Source organism: Aegilops tauschii, chromosome 1, assembly GCF_002575655.3.
Source record: "Aegilops tauschii subsp. strangulata cultivar AL8/78 chromosome 1, Aet v6.0, whole genome shotgun sequence".
In the NCBI taxonomy this organism is placed as follows: domain Eukaryota; kingdom Viridiplantae; phylum Streptophyta; class Magnoliopsida; order Poales; family Poaceae; genus Aegilops; species Aegilops tauschii.
The window spans coordinates 95,777,131-95,794,797 of NC_053035.3; positions in this window are offsets into that span (position 1 = coordinate 95,777,131).

Here is a 17,667-nt window from a genome sequence, read left to right on the forward strand (position 1 = left end):
CTTCCTTACATGGCCACGGTTCATCGCTGCAGCCTGCAGACAGACCGATCGACCAGTATGTACGTACACGTTCCCGACCAGAATGACAACGCTACGTACGCTTCGACCAGGTGGGTCCCGACTGTCAGGCACTTCCTTGCGTGTGAAGATGTAGCTGGTGGGACCCAGCAGTCAGGGGGCGAATCATTTTTTTACCCGCAATATGGACGCACTTCCTTGCGTGCGAAGGTGTAGCTGGTGGGTCCCAGCAGTCAGGGGGGAAACGTTTTTTTCATGAAATACGGTGGCCCGTCCGGTGGGTCCCTGCTGTCAGGTGGAGAAATCATTATTTTCCGCGTAATAAGGAGGCACTTCCTTGCTGTGGTCGTGGATCCAGCTGTCAGCCTCTCCACTTACAGTACTCTTCCGATGGAAGTCATTCCTTGACCACGTTGACCACGCCGCGCCGAGAGCACCAGGGCGGTGGACGACGGCGAGGACTAGGAAGGGGACGACGCGGAGCCGGGGAAGACGCGACAATGAAAGCCCACGCGGAGAGGAGTACGAGGGTTCACTGGTTCGGCTGCGGGGTGAGGGCGGTGTGAGGCTACCGTCGTCGCAGAATAACAGGGGTGTGGGTGAGTAGAGGGATGGCCTAGCCAGCGGCGGGAGTAGTAGGGGGTGGTGAGGCCTCCGCGGCAACATAGCCGGCCACGGGAGGCAGGAGCAGGCGGCAGGACCGACGCTGGTTTGGGCGGCTGAAACAAGAAGACCAGAGGTTGAAGAAGCACTACGGCCGTTGGATGGACATTGTATGGTCACTGGAGCTAAAATCGTTCATATTGACTAAGTTGACAAAGCCCTCCATCCCCGTCAACTTAGTAGGCCCACAACTCAGCCTCTCACTACGGTGTGTCCCAGCTAGCAGGGGTATTCATTTTTTTGTGCGTAATAAGGAGGCACTTTCTTGTGTGCGAAGATATAGCTGGTGGGTCCGAGCTGACAGCGGGGGGAACATTTTTTTCGTGAAATATAGAGGCCCTTCCGGTGGGTCCTAGCTGTCAGGTGGAGGAATCATTATTTTGCATGTAATAAGGAGGCATTTCCTTGTGTGTGCCCCTACTGCCAGCCTCTTCCGATGGCTGTTGTTTGTTGCCCATGTTGACCTACCGCGCCGAGAGCACAAACGCGGTGGACGAGGGCGAGGCCTAGGAAGGGAATGACCCGGAGCCAGCGAAGCCACTGCAGCGGACGCCTACGCTGAGGGGAGTACGATCGCTGACTGGTCGGCTGCGGGGTGAGGCTGACGTCGCCGGAAAATAACAGGATGTGCGGGTGGGTAGAGGGATGGTCCTGGCGGCAGCACAACCAGCCACGGGAGGAGGGAGCAGGCAGTCCCGCCGGCGCTGGTTTGGGCGGCTGGAGCAGGAAGATCAGAGATTGAAGAAGCACGGCGGCCGTTGGATGGACATCCAACAGTCACTGCTCTGTGTTGACTAAGTTGACAAAGCCTTGCGTAAGCGTCAAAAAAAAATCTAGGATAGCGTCATCGTCAACCTAGTAGTCCCAGAAGTCAGCCTCCAAATATGTGGAAAACAACATACAGCCCATTAGCCATTATTTTCAATAATTTACAGCCCATTTGCTAATTCTTAAGGATATTTGAAGCCCATATTCTTTTTATTAGCATTACAAACCATATATTCTGGGCACTACTAAAAAATTCAACGAAATTTTGCATATTTTGATGGGGTCCGAACTCTTTTAATCATGAAATTTTGAGTCACGTTAAAAATAATTTTAAAAAAATTATATCAAAATAAAATTCAAAAAACAATTCTCCGCAAAAAAATGAATGAAATTTAAAACCTTAACTAGCAAGATGCCCGTGTGTTGCACGGAACATGAAGATGCATTTGTACGAGTAGTTTATCTTGTGGGAGAAAAGACGGTATTTTAATGTAATTGCCAGTTGGCTTTGGTTTTTATAAGAGTAGAGAGTAGAGAAATCCATAAAAATGATATTTTAATGTAATTGCCCATTGGCTTTGGTTTAAAATTTTACAGCCCATTTCTTACAACTTATAGCCCATTTTCTAGGGAAGCCCATTTCTTACTACTTACATCCCTCCTCGTCTTGAAAGATTTGCAGCCCAGCAGGGCTGAGAAAAGCAAGTAGGCCTCCGTTTTGGTATTCTATAACAAAAAGAACTGGGCTAGCCATTTTCAGAAGGAAAAAAGATATCAACTCGGTTCGTCATGTGCTTAAATAAAAGCGTAAGCGTGGGCTAGATGGGCCACAGCCCCCGCACAGCGCACAGTTGAGCTCCGTTTCTGAAACTAAAAAACAAGTGGGCGAGCTGCTGGGTCCCTGGTGTTATCCGCTTGTTGTGTAATTTTCTTGTTTATTGACTACATTGACAATGGCGTGGGACCCAGTTGTCAAACAATTAGGAGGAAGTATTTTTTTGGCTTGTAATAATGAGGCACCTGCTTGCGTAATGCAATGACCCTGGTAGGTCCCTACTGTCAGCCTCTCCACGTATAGTCATCTCTTGATTCCTCTTGGTTGTTGACCATGTTGATAACGCCAGACGGCGGCGGGCACAACGAGCGAACTAAGGTGGAGAACGATGGCGAGGCCTCGGACGGGAACGAACATTAGCCGTGGAAGATGCGGCAGTGTAGTGGCAGGTGCAGGGGAGTATGAGGGCAACAACATGCAACTCAAGCTTACAAATGGTACAAAAAGCCCAAGGATTAATTGTTCATCAAATTTTTAGACAAAACCCAGATTGAACATGGCAGTAACATCTAACCCAACCACTCTTTTTTGCAGTCACAAACAAATGGATCGGTCTGATCCATAAAATCAACATCATGTGCAAAAAAATTTATTTCAGGATGACTACAACTTGTTGTAAATAAAGCCGAGCATGTTTAGAAGGCCATTTGTCCACCTGAAACTTCTTTTTTTTTGCTGTTCAACATGTCCGTCCGTGAGAAATCTCTTGCGGTTAAACTTAAGCCTCATGGACAATAGTAACCTCGCATTCAACAGGAAGAATGTGACAAAGCTTCTGTTTGCCTGGTTGGATGCATATCCTTCCATCGTTATTGTCCTCAAACGAATGTCATGAGAACCGAGAAAATCCTGGTGCTTATTACGCCACCGATTGGTTATACTTTTTTCTCCATGTGGTTGCAGTACCTAAGTAGACATGAAGATTTGAAAACAGTTAAGGTCTGAAAAAAGAGTATGTCAAAAGAGCAACAACTGAACGGTTAATTCTAGTACAATATATACGGTCTTTCAATGTGCATGAAATCATCACCTTTATATATAAATTCTCCAGAGATCGAAAGCATCACAGCAAGCCAATAATTATGTTCAGATCATAACTATACATTCCGATATATAAGATCTTGATAGAATCCAGCATCATTGATAGGCTATCCATGGACGAACTCTTCATTGAGCATATAACATAATATTAGTACCCAAAGTGTACTCCAAGATGATATAAAACTTATGCGCACAAATGAAAAATGTAGCTTATGATTACAAATGTGTAGATGATAATATGCGGTACCTAAAAAGGTGAGGAGCCAAACACCAACTTGTTGTGATAATCAAACGGAGCACTAATTAGACCCAAGGTCTCCAGTTTGGGCGCAGAGACAACAGTTATTTGCGAAGGTTTATAACAATCATCAAGGAGCAACCTTTGAAGTGAAGGGGCATCTTCGATGATGATATGTTGTCCTTCAAAACAAATTCCAATGCTTTTAAGGTGAGGCGACTTTATTTGGAGACAACAGACAGGGATTCCTATTCCCAAAATAATCAGCAAGCGCTCCAGGGCAGGGCAACTAGAGTGGATGATGCTGTGCAGTGAGGCCTCCGACAGTAAACCACTGTCGGTGTCAAAACCAGCCGATCTCGGGTAGGGGTCCCGAGCTGTGCGTCTGAGGATCGAAGGTAACAGGAGGCAGAGGACACGATGTTTTACCCAGGTTTGGGCCCTCTTAATGGAGGTAATACCCTACTTCCTGCTTGATTGACTTTGATGAGTATAGAGGTTACAAGAGTTGATCTACCTCGAGATCGTAATGGGTAAACCCTAGATGTCTAGCCTGTATGATTGTGATTGCCTCTAAGGACTAAACCCTCCAGTTTATATAGACACCGGAGGGGCCTAGGGTTGTACAGAGTCGGTTTACAGAGAAAGGAATCTTCATATCCGAACGCCAAGCTTGCTATCCACGCAAAGGAGAGTCCCATACGGACACGGGGGAAAGCCTTCTATCTTGTATCTTCACGGTCCACCAATCCGGCCCACATCACATAGGCCGACCCTCCGAGGACCCCTTAATCCAGGACTCCCTCAGTAGCCCCCGAACTTGCCTTCAATGACGATGTAGTATCCGGCTTTATGTCTTCGGCTTTGCAAGGCGGGTTCTCCATTGAACTTCGGATTGACGATAGTTCGGCTGCCCATTTAAATACTGTTTCTTTACTGTCGTCGCCTCGGCTTCCACATGTCAAATGAATGCGAACAGTCTTGGTGTTTTTATAAAGAACCCCCCGACCAGGCGGGAAAAGTGCCTATATAAAAATATTGGATCTCAGCAACCATTCCCCATCACGCGGAAATCCTTAGAGCTTGCCGTAGGAAATCGCCCAAACATGGCCAGCATCCCCAGCTCCTCCTCGCGCCCCAACGACCCTAAAAAAGGCGACTAGGAAAGTTGTTCGGTATCCCATGCCCATCTGAGCAAACTTCAGATGCAGGGGTACCTTCCTCCCGCGGATCTAGTCTCCGTTCGGGCTGGGTTAACTTCCATCGATTGCGAAGCCTTGGCGGAGAATTTCCCTAATCCTTCTAAAGAGGAGAGGGTGTGCTTCGTTTCCTTCCTTTTGAGAGGCGTAGGATTTCCTATCCATCCTTTCCTCAGAGGTCTACTGGAGTATTATGGCCTTCAACTGCACAATCTGACGCCGGGCTCCATCCTGCACATCGCGGGTTTCGTCGCGCTTTGCGAGCTGTTCCTGGGCTGCGAGGCCCATTTCGAGCTATGCCAGAAATTTTTCTGCCTCGTCTCCCGCTCCCAAAAGGGATCTTGTCACATCCCTAGTTCTGGTAATGCCTAGTGCTAGCATCTAGTGTTGCATCATGTCTACTTTACTCAAAAAGTTGAAATGGGGATGACAGAACCCCCAACACCCCCTTAATCCAACTAGGATTTACTAAAATCTTTCTCAATGAACCTGAAATGCCCTTCTAAAATGTTCATCATCTTTGCCTTGGTCCTAAACCTCTGACAAAAATGGTGCACAATTTTCTAGGACATCCTAAGGTCACTGGATTAAATCATATGTTATTTGCATTTGGACATTTAAATGCTATAAAATATTTTAAATGTCCAAATAATCATAAACTAAAATGTTACTGTTGGAAATATTCCAAACAGTGGGCACGAGCAGTTTCATGATTTTTGAGTTAGTTTTAGTGTTTTTAGAAAATCCACAAAGTTACAGAAGAAATTGAAAAACAAAAAAGAGAGAGAGAAAGGAAACTAACCTGGCAGCAGCCCACTTACCTGTTTCGGCCCAGCCAGCAGACAGCCCAGGCCAACCGCCAGGAGCTTCTTCAAGCACCTGCCAGTAGGAGCTGCAGCGTGCCCACATCACAGCCGGCCGCGGCCACGTCTCCCCGCCACCTCCTGCTTCCTCCCCCGTCCTCGACCGAGCGCCTGGAGACGCCCGAGCTCCCTGGTCCTTTCCCCTCACTCGCAGCCTCGCTCCCCTCTGCTCTCTCTGTTCGTGGGCGCCCGAGAATGTCGACAAGCACCGCCGCATCCACCGCCTCCCCCCTCGCTTCTCCGGCCGGTCTAGATGCTCCATCGTCCCGCTCTTCATCTCCTGGTCTACGCACGCAACACTAGGAGTAGCAGAGCGCTGCCACCATCGTCTTCATCGCCGCCTCTGCTTCGTCACCATCGTTGTCGATTCGCTGGCCACAGTGCTTCCCTGACCTCGCCGTCGCCTCTGCGAGCCCCGCCGTGAGCTTCTCTCTCTATCCCCCCTGTTCCCTCACTCCAGCGCGTCCTCTAGCTGCTGTTTCCATCAAGGCCGAAACCCACCGTTGCACGAGCTCGACGCCGGTGTCACTCCGGTGACCATTTGGTCACGCGCCAGCATCCAACGAGCTCGTGGCTGCACATTGAGCATGGCTAGCGCGTTAGTTGCTTAGTTTGCGGGCCGCAACACCAAACCCGCAACCCACCCGAGCTCCAGCCGCCGCCATTTTGGTCGCCGCCGTTGACTCCGTCCACCCCCGCTCGAACCACGGCCACCCACGGATGCGTCTCGCTCCCCTCTTTCAAACGCGCCCTTCCGCGCGTCGAACGGTGGCCCGTAGAGCAAACCCGACGCGGGCACCGCTGCGGTCTATGTTCGCCGGCGGTTAAACACCAGCAGCTGATGTGGCACCATCAGCTTAGGTGCTAATCATGTTTAGTTAGTGCCCTGTGTCAATGACATGTGGGTCCCTGATAATAATTAGGTTAGTCTAAATTTCCTGTTTATATTAGTGCTAATCTTGCGGACCCCACGTGTCAGCTTTGACTTTAGCCAAGTCAGCGTTGACCAGTCCCACCTGTCATCCACCCAAACCAGCCCTGAGACACTGACGTGTGGGTCCCAGCCGTCAGGTTTGACCTGGACGGCCTGTTGACCTGCTAAGGTCAGCATGACTTAATGCTGATGCAGTAATGCATTTTCTGGGTTTATTCTTACTCAGGAAATTCCAGAAAATAGTGCTAACTTCTAAAAATTATAGAAATTAATCTGTAACTCCAAATGCAAAGATTTATATATGAAAAATGATCAGAAAAATCCAATCTATCCATCTGTACTGGTTTCATGCATGCTAAAGCAACTTAACACTGCTGTTTATATCAAAACATGATAAAGCACTATTTAAATTCATAAGATGAGTTTGGGGTTGAACCTTTGGTTCAAAATGGCTCAAACCCATCTGGTTGTAGTTGCATTAGCCGAACACACTCATATTGCCATGTCATGATCATGCATCATATTGTTGCATTGCATTGATTGTGTTCTTCCTTGTTTGTCGGTATTTGTCCCCTCTCAATAGACGTGGTTCCGACGATGAGATCGATGACACCGATGAAGAACTATACTATCTTCAGAAGTGCCAGGCAAGCAAAACCCCCTTGTTCATTCCGATACAATCCCACTCACTCGCTTCTGCTCTCTTTTACTGCATTAGGACAACAATGCTTCAACTGTTACCTGCTGCGGTAGTTGAACCCCTTTCCTTTGCATGACCTGTCATTGCCACAGTAAATAGATGAAACCCACTAGCATGAGTAGGAGTTTTTTGAGCCCTGTTGTGCCTACTCATTCATGCTTGTTTGTCATGCCTGCTACTGCTTAGAGTTGAGTCAGGTCTGATTCATCGGGGATGAATTGGAATGGTGATGAACATGTCCTACTGTGTGTGAGCTAAGTGTGTGAACACGATTTGGTAAAGGTAGCGATGAGAGGCCATGTAGGAGTACATGGTGGGTTGTCTCATTGAAGCCGTCCTGAGGAACTGAGTTCTATGTTTGTGATCCATGAAACAGCTACTACCATGCATTGGGCCCTGAAATATGACCCCGCTCGACTTCTTAACCACCCTAGTCCTTTGTCCAGGAGTTGCAAGTAGTTTCTAGTGTTTGTAGTATGCTGGAGGCTGTGCGCAGCACTGACCCGAGGGGTGGGCTGTGATGCGGTAGGCACGTGGCCGGGTATGCCGGGTGCCCGTTTGGTGTCGCGGAACCCTGTACACATCGTTCGGGGCCGTATGTGGAAACCTCGGCCGGACTCCCTACGGAAGGAACCTGAATAGGCGATAAACCTGGATTAGAGACTTGAGTGTTTAGGTAGGTCGTGGTCTACACCTACGTCGGCTTTCGCTTGAAGTCTGCCGAGCACATGTCGTGTGCAGACGCTAAGTGGTGGAAACTTGTCTGAAGAAGTACACCCCTGCAGGGTTATAAATGATCTATTCAAATAGCTGCGTCCACGATAAAGGACTTCTGGGTTGCCTATAATAGTTCATAGACAAGTGAAAGTGGATACTATAAAATGCGCAAGATAAGCGTGAGTGCTATGGATGGCGTTCTCGTAGGGAGACGGGAGCGGATCCATAGTGGTGTGTTGATGTGGTGAATATGTGGACTCGTGTGCGCCACCTCAAAAGAGTTACTTGCAGTCGTAGTTTAGGATAGCCACTGAGTCAAAGCTAGCTTGCTGCAGTCAAACTCCACCACCCCTTTGTTGATACCGATGCATATGTAGCTAGTTCTGATGTAAGTCTTGCTGGGTACATTTGTACTCATGTTTGCTTAATTTATGTTTTTGCAGAGAGACTTCAGTCTCGCTAGTAGTTCCGTGTGGACTTCGACGTTTAGCCTGATACCTCAGCTATGATCTTGTGCTCTCGGCAGGATCTGGTAGATAGTCAGGCTTCTCAGCATTTTTCATTTGTAGATGTCTGTACTCAGACATGTTAAGCTTCCGCATGTGCTTTGACTTGTATGCTCTGAATGTCGGGTCATGAGACCCATGTTTGTAATATCTCGCTCCTCGGAGCCTATTGAATAAATACTTTGAGTCGTAGAGTTTTGCTGTGATGCCATGTTGTATTTACACATATCAAGCATATTGTGTGTATGATTGAAATGCTTGGTATGTGTGGGATCCGATAACCTAGTTGTCTATCCTTGGTAGCCTCTCTTATGGGGAAATGTAGGCTGGTGATTCCACTGAGCCATGGTAGTCTGCTACAGCCCAGTTTACCGGAGTCCTGCTAGCCCAGTTACTACTGCTCCAGAACACCTAGACTGGCCGGCATGTGTCCCACTTTGTTCCTGTGTCTGTCCCTTCGGGGAAATGTCACACGGTGACTTCCAGAGTCCCGCTAGCCTGCTACAGCCTGGGTTCCCGGAGTCCTGTTAGCTGATACGTCTCCAACGTATCTATAATTTATGAAGTATTCATGCTATTATATTATCCATCTTGGATGTTTAATGGGCTTACTATGCACTTTTATATTATTTTTGGGACTAACTTATTAACCCAGAGCCCAGTGCCAGTTTCTATTTTTCTCCTTGTTTCAGTGTTTCACAGAAAAGGAATATCAAACGGAGTCCAAACGGAATGAAACCTTCGGGAGAGTTATTTTTGGAACAGAAGCAATCCAGAATACTTGGAGTGTACGTAAGGGAAGCAACGAGGAAGGCACAAGGCAGGGGGGCGCGCTCACCCCCTGGGCGCGCCCTCCACCCTCGTGGGCCCCTCGTGGCTCCCCTGACCGACTTCTTTCGCCTATATATATCCATATACCCTAAAAACATCGGAGAATACAATAGATCGGGAGATCCGCCGCCGCAAGCCTCTGTAGCCACCAAAAACCAATCGGGACCCTGTTTCGGCACCCTGCCGGAGGGGGGATCCTTCACCGGTGGCCATCTTCATCATCCCGGCGCTCTCCATGACGAGGAGGGAGTAGTTCACCCTCGGGGCTCAGGGTATGTACCAGTAGCTATGTGTTTGATCTCTCTCTCTCTCTCTCTCTCGTGTTCTTGAGGTGATACGATCTTGATGTATGGCGAGCTTTGCTATTTTAGTTGGATCTTATGATGTTTCTCCCCCTCTACTCCCTTGTAATGGATTGAGTTTTCCCTTTGAAGTTATCTTATCGGATTGAGTGTTTAAGGATTTGAGAACACTTGATGTATGTCTTGCCGTGCTTATCTGTGGTGACAATGGGATATTCACGTGATCCACTTGATGTATGTTTGGTGATCAGCTTGCGGGTTCCGCCCATGAACTTATGCATAGGGGTTGGCACACATTTTCGTCTTGACTCTCCGGTAGAAACTTTGGGGCATTCTTTGAAGTACTTTGTTTTGGTTGAATAGATGAATCTGAGGTTGTGTGATGCATATCATATAATCATACCCACGGATACTTGAGGTGACATTGGAGTATCTAGGTGACATTAGGGTTTTGGTTGATTTGTGTCTTAAGGTGTTATTCTAGTACGAACTCTATGATAGATTGAACGGAAAGAATAGCTTCGTGTTATTTTACTACGGACTCTTGAATAGATCGATCAGAAAGGACAGCTTTGAGGTGGTTTCGTACCCTACCATAATCTCTTTGTTTGTTCTCTGCTATTAGTGACTTTGGAGTGACTCTTTGTTGCATGTTGAGGGATAGTTATATGATCCAATTATGTTATTATTGTTGAGAGAACTTGCACTAGTGAAAGTATGAACCCTAGGCCTTGTTTCCTAGCATTGCAATACCGTTTACACTCACTTTTATCATTTGCTACCTTGCTATTTTTTTATATTTTCAGATTACAAAAACCTATATCTACCATCCATATTGCACTTGTATCACCGTCTCTTCGCCGAACTAGTGCACCTATACAATTTACCATTGTATTGGGTGTGTTGGGGACACAAGAGACTCTTTGTTATTTGGTTGCAGGGTTGTTTGAGAGAGACCATCTTCATCCTACGCCTCCCACGGATTGATAAACCTTAGGTCATCCACTTGAGGGAAATTTGCTACTGTCCTACAAACCTCTGCACTTGGAGGCCCAACAACGTCTACAAGAAGAAGGTTGTGTAGTAGACATCAAGCTCTTTTCTGGCGCCGTTGCCGGGGAGGTGAGTGCTTGAAGGTATATCTTTAGATCTTGCAATCGAATCTTTTAGTTTCTTGTTTTATCACTAGTTTAGTTTATAAAACAAAACTACGAAAAAAATGGAATTAAGGGTGCCTCATATGCTTCATCTTTTTAATGTCTTTTGTGAAAATGATGGGAAGGAAAATTGTGCTCAAGTGCTAGAAGAAGAAATCTATAAAATGTTTGGCACTAAATCTTTGTATGATGAGCATGATTGCAATGTTGTTAGTATGAATTCTTTGAATACCCATGATGCTAAAGATATGCAAAGCCACAAGCTTGGGGATGCTATGTTTGATGAAGATGATATGTTTATTCCCCCAAGTTTTGATGAGCAAATTTATTATGATGAAAGCATCCCTCCTATTTATGATGATTATTGTGATGACACCTATGCTATAAAGAATAAAGATAACCATGAAACTTTTCATCATGATTTTAATTTTCAATTGGATTATGCCTCACATGATAATTATTTTGTTGAGTTTGCTCCCACTACCATTCATGAGAACAAATTTGCTTATGTGGAGAGTAGTAAATTTTTTATGCAAGTAGATCATGAAAAGAAGGCTTTATGTGATAATTATATTGTTGAATTCATTCATGATGCTACTGAAACTTATTATGAGGGAGGAACATATGCTTGTAGGAAATGCAATAATATCAAGTTTCCTCTCTATGTGCTTAAAATCTTGAAGTTATGCGTGTTTTACCTTCCTATGCAAGTTGATTCTTGTTCCCATAAGTTGTTTGCTCACAAAATCCCTATGCATAGGAAGTGGGTTGGACTTAAATGTGCTAGTCATATTCTTCATGATGCTCTCTTTATGTTTCAATTCTTATCTTTTATGTGAGCATCATTGAAATCATCGTGCCTAGCTAGAGGCATTAAAGAAAAGCGCTTGTTGGGAGGCAACCCAATTTTATTTTTGTTCCTTGATTTTTGTTCCTGTTTAGTAATAAATAAATCATCTAGCCTCTGGTTAGATGTGGTTTTATGTTTTAAGTAGTGTTTGTGCCAAGTAAGATCTATAGGATCTTCTTGGATGATAATTATTTGATCTTGCTAAAAAAGACAGAAACTTTCTGCTCACGAAAACAATTGTTAAAAATCACCAGAAAGTGATAAAATACTGATTCCAATTGCAGTAGATCAATAATAAAATTATCTAGGGCTTCCTATTTTTGCAGATTTTTCTGAGTTCCAGAAGTTTGCGTTTGATGCAGATTACTACAGACTGTTCTGTTTTTGACAGATTCTGTTTTCTATGTGTTGTTTGCTTATTTTGATGAATCTATGAGTAGTATCGGAGGGTATGAAACATATAGAAGTTGGAATACAATAGGTTTAACACCAGTATAAATAAAGAATGAGTTCATTACAGTACCTTGAAGTGGTGTTTTGTTTTCTTTCGCTAACGGAGCTCACGAGATTTCCTGTTAAGTTTTGTGTTGTGAAGTTTTCAAGTTTTGGGTAAAGATTTGATGGACTATGGAATAAGGAGTTGCAAGAGCCTAAGCTTGGGGATGCCCAAGGCACCCAAGGTAATATTCAAGGACAACCGAGAGCCTAAGCTTGGGGATGCCCCGGATGGCATCCCCTCTTTCGTCTTCGTTCATCGGTAACTTTACTTGGAGCTATATTTTTATTCACCACATGACATGTGTTTTGCTTGGAGCGTCGTTTTATTTTCTTTAGCTTTGCTTGCTGTTTGATTAATATCCCAAGATCTGAAATTCTTGAATGAGAGAGAGTCTTCACATAGCTACATAATTATTTAACTACTCATTGATCTTCACTTATATCTTGTTGGAGTAGTTTGTCATTTACTCGTGTGCTTCACTTATATCCTATGAGTAAATGGTTGAATGATTTGAATGTCATAAATCTAAAATTATATATCTTTCATATGCCTTTCCCATGGGGAGTAATGCCTTGACATATAAGAAGTAGAGGTGGTAAATTTATTGAAGGTTAGCAAACATTGTATTGGTCACTTGAACAATTCATGAAAGAATATTGAAGGAAGAGAGATTTCACATATAAATATACTATCTTGGACATCTTCTATGATTGTGAGCCCCATTAATTATTTTCAAACCTGAGCAAATTAGTTGAAGTTGGACAAGGAAGACAACATAATGAGTTATGCTTGGGTATATTTGTATAGAAGTTATATTGTTATGGATCCTCTAACATGTGGTGCTTGCTATTTAGAATCCTTTGCTAGCCAAAATATCTGTACTAAGCGGGAATAATGCTTGTGCATCCAAATTCCGTGAACCAAGTTTCTTCCTTGAGTGTCCACCATATCTACCTATATGCGGTATTTAACTACCGTTCCAAGTAAATTTGCATGTGCCAAACTCTAAACCTTCAAATAATAATCTGTTTTGTATGCCCGAATCGCTCATGTAGCGACTAGGGGCTGTCAGTATCTTCCATGCTAGGTGGGTTATTCTCACGATGAGTGGACTCCGCTCATCATTCATGAGAAAATGGCTGGTAACTGGGATGCCCAGTCCTATGATCAAAAGATCAAAAATAAATTCACAAATAATTTAAACAAAACTCCCCCAGGAATGTTGATAGTTGGACGGCACCCGTTGTTTCGGACAAGCAGTGGAGTGTGAATGTTGGTGGAGGGGGAGTAAAAACTTTACCTTTCTGCGTGGGAACCACCTATAATGTATCTAGTATGGAAGATATTGGGAACTCTTGGTCGTTATGTTGACAATGAAAGCATACCTCTCAAAATTATTTTCATCTCTGTTTTAGCTTTGACCTCTGGCACCTCTGCAAATCCCTGCTTCCCTCTGCGAAGGGCCTATATTTTACTTTTATGCAAGAGTCAGTAGTATTCCTTCTCATTCCAACCTACTCTTTAGTTGGCAAGCATCATGTGATGGAAAGATCTAAGCATATATGGCCATTCAAATATATTTGAGCATGAATTATTATTGTTGACATTACCCTTGAGGTAAAAGGTTGGGAGGCGAAACATTAAGCCCCTATCTTTATCTGTGTTTGATGAATACTATTTGTTCTAAAAATATGCTTTGAGTGGTAGCAATCATGGAAGACTAAATGATAGTTGAGTATGTGAAGTTTGCGGAATCAAAGCTCTGACATAGACTCTTCCTGAAAATAAGATGAATTGTAATTGTTTGATGACTAATAACACAGTTTGTTAGTTTTCAAGAAAGTTTATGATCTATACTTTAACATGTGAATAATTTGTTACTTGATCATGCAAAGTTCTATGAGTTGAGCTACTGTTATGACATATAATGATGCTATAAAAGGTGATTGAAATTAAAATTGATCAAACTTATGCACCTGCTAGCATTCACACTTCATAAATTCTTTCTTTTATCATTTACCTACTCGAGGACGAGCAGGAATTAAGCTTGGGGATGCTGATACGTCTCCAACGTATCTATAATTTATGAAGTATTCATGCTATTATATTATCCATCTTGGATGTTTAATGGGCTTTACTATGCACTTTTATATTATTTTTGGGACTAACTTATTAACCCAGAGCCCAATGCCAGTTTCTGTTTTTCTTCTTGTTTCAGTGTTTCGCAGAAAAGGAATATCAAACGGAGTCCAAACGGAATGAAACCTTCGGGAGAGCTATTTTTGGAACGGAAGCAATCCAGAAGACTTGGAGTGTACGTAAGGGAAGCAACGAGGAAGGCACGAGGCAGGGGGGCGCGCTCACCCCTCCTGGGCGCGCCCTCCACCCTCGTGGGCCCCTCGTGGCTCCCCTGACCGACTTCTTTCGCCTATATATATCCATATACCCTAAAAAAATCAGAGAACAGAATAGATCGGGAGTTCCGCCGCCGCAAGCCTCTGTAGCCACCAAAAACCAATCGGGACCCTGTTTCGGCACCCTGCCGGAGGGGGGATCCTTCACCGGCGGCCATCTTCATCATCCCGGCGCTCTCCATGACGAGGAGGGAGTAGTTCACCCTCGGGGCTGAGGGTATGTACCAGTAGCTATGTGTTTGATCTCTCTCTCTCTCGTGTTCTTGAGGTGATACGATCTTGATGTATCGCGAGTTTTGCTATTATAGTTGGATCTTATGATGTTTCTCCCCCTCTACTCTCTTGTAATGGATTGAGTTTTCCCTTTGAAGTTATCTTATCGGATTGAGTCTTTAAGGATTTGATAACACTTGATGTATGTCTTGCCGTGCTTATCTGTGGTGACAATGGGATATTCACGTGATCCACTTGATGTATGTTTTGGTGATCAACTTGCGGGTTCCGCCCATGAACTTATGCATAGGGGTTGGCACACGTTTTTGTCTTGACTCTCCGGTAGAAACTTTGGGGCACTCTTTGAAGTACTTTGTGTTGGTTGAATAGATGAATCTGAGATTGTGTGATGCATATCGTATAATCATACCCACGGATACTTGAGGTGACATTGGAGTATCTAGGTGACATTAGGGTTTTGGTTGATTTGTGTCTTAAGGTGTTATTCTAGTACGAACTCTATGATAGATTGAACGGAAAGAATAGCTTCATGTTATTTCACTACGGACTCTTGAATAGATCGATCAGAAAGGATAGCTTTGAGGTGGTTTCGTACCCTACCATAATCTCTTCGTTTGTTCTCTGCTATTAGTGACTTTGGAGTGACTCTTTGTTGCATGTTGAGGGATAGTTATATGATCCAATTATGTTATTATTGTTGAGAGAACTTGCACTAGTAAAAGTATGAACCCTAGGCCTTGTTTCCTAGCATTGCAATACCGTTTACGCTCACTTTTATCATTTGCTACCTTGCTGTTTTTTATATTTTCAGATTACAAAAACCTATATCTACCATCCATATTGCACTTGTATCACCATCTCTTCGCCGAACTAGTGCACCTATACAATTTACCATTGTATTGGGTGTGTTGGGGACACAAGAGACTCTTTGTTATTTGGTTGCAGGGTTGTTTGAGAGAGACCATCTTCATCCTACGCCTCCCAAGGATTGATAAACCTTAGGTCATCCACTTGAGGGAAATTTGCTACTGTCCTACAAACCTCTGCACTTGGAGGCCCAACAACGTCTACAAGAAGAAGGTTGTGTAGTAGACATCATTAGCCCAGTTGCTACAGCCCGGATTCACACGCTGATGACCAACACGTTCGAGGCTGGGTCATGTATGCCTGTCCCCGTAAGTTAGTGCCACTTTGGGTTCACGACTAGTCATCTCGGCCCGGGTCCTTTGTCGTATGGATGCTAGCGACACTATCATATACGTGAGCCAAAAGGTGCAAACGGTCCCGGGCCAGGTAAGGTGGCACCCGTGGGAATACCTTGCGTGAGGCCGCAAAGTGACATGATGTGTTACATGCTAGATCGGTGTGACTTAGGATCGGGGTCCTAACAGCTTTTGTATCAGAGCCTGACTGCCTGTAGGATTACCAAGCCAAACTCGTCGAAGTCGAGTCTAGAAATGCTTTAGTTATATATAGGGAAATTGATTGTGGGAAGGAACGTAAGGCTCTTTTTACTCCTTATACCTTATGCCCTTCTAATCTGAGTCAGCTTCTTCTTTTCTACGGGGATTAAGAACTAGGCTTCTCGTCTTTCTATCAGGATGACGTGTTACTAATCCTTAGACTTATAGGATTGATGGATTCAAGTCTCAGTTCAGTTTCTACTATTTCCGTATGTTCATAGCTGGCCTCAGAACCTTGATATTGTGATGCTGAGTGGGCATGCCACTATTTTGCAGGATGTCTCAAATCTTTTTGAGCATTTATAGCCGTTATGCTGTCCGAGTCATCCCAGGTTTCTAGATAGTCTGATGCAATTGCAATCATTCCTCCGTGTTCCTGATGTCCATTTGGGCCAGATTAATCACACTAATCAGTGAGTTGAGGTACTCTGTTGCCTCAACATATATGTTGGAGCTATTATTATGACCCTAGGTGTTTTAGGGAGTCACCTAGTAATCTAGCCATGTTTTTTGTTCCCGGTGTGATGATTCTGGCCACCATTCTCGAAAGCATCCCGTGATGCCATTTAGTAGTAGGTATTCTACTCTTGGGTTCTTGACCCAAGATTCACTCTACTTACCTCATGTTGATAGTGTTGCTCATACCTTTAGGATATTAGTAACCTTTGTGAAAGTCCTCAAGGTCCGTGGTATATCATTCTTCCAAATACCATGAACCATCCTTGGCAGGAGTTTCTTTGAACCAAAAGATCACAATAACAGTGCTCTCGATGAGTTCTTCGTTCTACATTGTGAATCTGCCAGTTCTACCATTCTGCATGGGTTATCCAGAGGAAATGTTGAGCTTTGCTCGACATACTAATCTATGCATCCACAACTCAGAAAATCAGATGTTCTTTTGAGTTGTCCCTCTTTAGTTATTTTCTGGCCCTCATATATCAATTGATAGTAAGGAGTAGTTGGCAATTGTGTTTATCGATGCCTATTACTCTAGTGGTCCGTCAAGCCATTCTATTTCGGAATGACTAGGAGAAACAAACTCCAGTACCTCATCCATATCCAGGGTTGGCTCAAAATAGTTGTGTATCGCAGATCAAAATTCTAATCCAGCTTTTGATTCTGCTCTACCCTGAAGTATTACTGTCTTATGTCAAGAATGTCATGGGAATTGCACACCATCTTATGAATTCTTGATACAGTGATACCTCTCGCCATCGTTGTTCATTCCTTGGTTCCCGTGTTGCTGCGACCGGAATACCGACAAGTGAATCATGATGTGTGAAATCAATACTCCTAGCAACTGCGTTGCTTGGTAGTTAAAGGACAATATTCTCATCCTTAGCATGTTGGTTATTGAATCACCATCCTAGGACTGATCGTGCTACCTAGTCCATTTTTGTTGGTGCACTCTTGGATCGATGAGTTAGGATTTTGT